Source organism: Anopheles funestus, chromosome 2RL, assembly GCF_943734845.2.
Source record: "Anopheles funestus chromosome 2RL, idAnoFuneDA-416_04, whole genome shotgun sequence".
Lineage (NCBI taxonomy): Eukaryota > Metazoa > Arthropoda > Insecta > Diptera > Culicidae > Anopheles > Anopheles funestus.
In genome coordinates, this window is record NC_064598.1 from 42,759,580 (window position 1) to 42,762,408 (window position 2,829).

The window sequence follows — 2,829 nt, forward strand, 5'->3', positions numbered from 1 at the left end:
TATATGGCAGTGTTACTTAGCGAACGAATAGCGAAATACTGCAGACATCCGAATTTTTAGAACAAAATCGGCAAAGTTAAATCCTTAACTCATGAAAAAAGGGTGATTCTGGTCAGCGAATTTGTGGAAGTTGTGGAATGATCATAAAACAACCGAAGTCAGGTGTAAAGTCGACAAGCTTGAGATTGTGGTTTGTGTATTGGATAATTATGTCGACAGTATATCGGCTTGTTTGAACAACGGTCGGTGAACATTGCAAATGCAGGTCAGTAAAAATGTTTTATTATGTTTTTTTTATTTTAGTTTCTTTTTTAAAACAAATCCAAATAGCGGACAAATAAAGAAAGGAATGGAATTAATGCGATCATCCTTTTTTTTTGTTTAATTGTTAAATTATTGCTTGCAAAACTATCGTTTTCCAAGCGGTTCATCGGACCTTTTCAATTTCAGAATTAGTAATGATTTTATATAAGATTTACGGGTCGGCAGTTCTTGCGGGAACATCGGATGATTTGCGCTGGCAATTATTGTTTAATTAATGAACACATTTTGTATTTTTCAGTATGAATATTAAAACATACTCTACTACTATAGGCTTAACGATATTACTAAGGTTATGCTTGGCATAAGAAGTATCTTTACAATTATATATACCTATGTATAATACCAATCCTTTCATGTGAAGACCTAGACATTTTATGTGAATGTACAAAAACGGGGTTTGTAAACCCCCTCGAAAATCGAAAAGAATTACATTTTATTGTTTGAACAAGAGTTGAGCCTTGGCAGTTAGCCCGATAATGCAGGAATAAGTGTGAGTACATGCGTCAAGTTTAAGTAATCTACACGCGTACCATTCGAAAACTTAGCAGTGTCAGTAATCGACGTAGAAATGCAATATTTCCTCGACAAATGCGTTCTCGTCTAAAGATCCATGTTCGGATGGCTGCAAACGAATGCAACGCGCTAGGTAGCAATGAAACAAGACAACAATTACTAGCGCACAAATCACACTAGGAACTAGATAAATTGATTGTTTGTTATGCTATTTACAGAGCTTAAAGCACCACCTTTCTCGCACTGGCAATACTCGTAAAATGTGCAATTGACGTGATTTTGTGCGAAATAGCCGTGCCATAAGATAACGATAAAAAGGTGAAAAATGAATGACGAGCTTCTTATCATTGACTGGTGACGCTTGTGTAAGGAATTGCATAATAGCGGAACGATCTGAAACCGGCACCGAAATGTGGTAACAATATCTGCGTCAGCATGATCGGTAATATTAATTCGGTCATTTAATGTAATTCCTATTGCTTTTCTGTCTTTCTAGCAGGTGATATCTGTATGGTTTGTAGTTACCGAAACTAGAGCCTAATTTCGTGTGTAAAATATGTTCATTTGACGGTAAGACATTAAATTATATAAGTTTCTTTTGAATCGATTAGATAAGACAATCTTTAAATGGATTAACAGCAGCATGAAAAACTCCCTTCTTCAATAGAATAAGCCAATGCTATTCAGCATAAAATGTTAAATCTCTTTCCCTGCTACAAATTGCCTCCTTATATGGTCACGTCGCTTTCCATAGGCTCGGCTAGACGTTCGGTAAAATCACAATCCGTCATCGGGTGGAGACATTTTATGATGCTCCCGGTGAGTAGCGCGTTTCCCCACAAGGCCCAGATAAGACAAAACGCTGCGCGGTGGGCAATCGAATCGAGGTGATTAGGTATCCGTCGCAGTACGTCGACAATCACCTGACACAGACATTGACAATACATTCGCTCGGGCAATGTTGAACGGGCGGGAAAAGTTTAACCATTTGTGCTATGAGATGGAAAATTTAGGAGTATTATTCATAGGGGCTTTGCTTCAATACGGTGTTTACAAACAATTCCGCTTGCGCTTATTCATTGGGAGCGTTGCCCTTGAATCATCGTTTCCAATCCCTCGATAAAACCGGAAGTATGAAACAGTTGCCTGAAATTTTGTTTCCATATTTTTTTCTTTTGGGTTAAATTAGATAGAATTCGGTAAAGCGAAAGATAAAAAAGATAAGATTTACCGGGAAATGAGCATTCCATGGGCAGCTTTTCCTTATCAGTTACCGTTTCAAGATATCGATTGTGAAAATAAAGAGAGATAGCGAGTGAGTAAAGCAAACTCCAAAAAACATTGTACCGCACCAAATCACCAAATATGGACCTGCATGCGTTGTCGGCGTTTGCCGATTCATTCACGAGGAATTCCATGGCGCCTCGACGATCCCCGGTTTCTCTTCGGTTTGTTGGAGATTCTATTTTCAAACCAAACTGACCGTTTTTTTTTCGTTCTTTTCATTTCGTCGACCGTAAAACGGTTGGGGTTGGGAGTTGGGATGGAGGAATTTTATTTCATCTCGCTTTTCACATCCACAGTGACGTTGCAGCTCGAATGTTGGGAAGGGTGGCGTTGTTTGCAACAGGTGCGAGTCGAAAAAAAAGCAACGCCACCAAACAAACTCGTGCCCTCTCGGCCGATTATGGTAACAGCAGAGGGTTGATGTTATGTTCCACACACTGCCACTAGAACGCGTGCCGTTGATGGGTTATTGACGGTGCAACGCGAAAATAGAAATGTTTTCCAACGTGCAATATTGATGCTTGAGCGAGAAGCAGAACGTGTGACATTCGTCGTCTACCAAACGGACAACTTGCTACCCGTTCCGTACCGACGAATCATGAATGGATCGGTTAAAGATGCTGATGAGTTTGTTATGATCTCCCATGGTTGATGGATGAGGGACGTCTAATGAGTCTAACGGTTGGATTGGGAAGGGAAGGATCG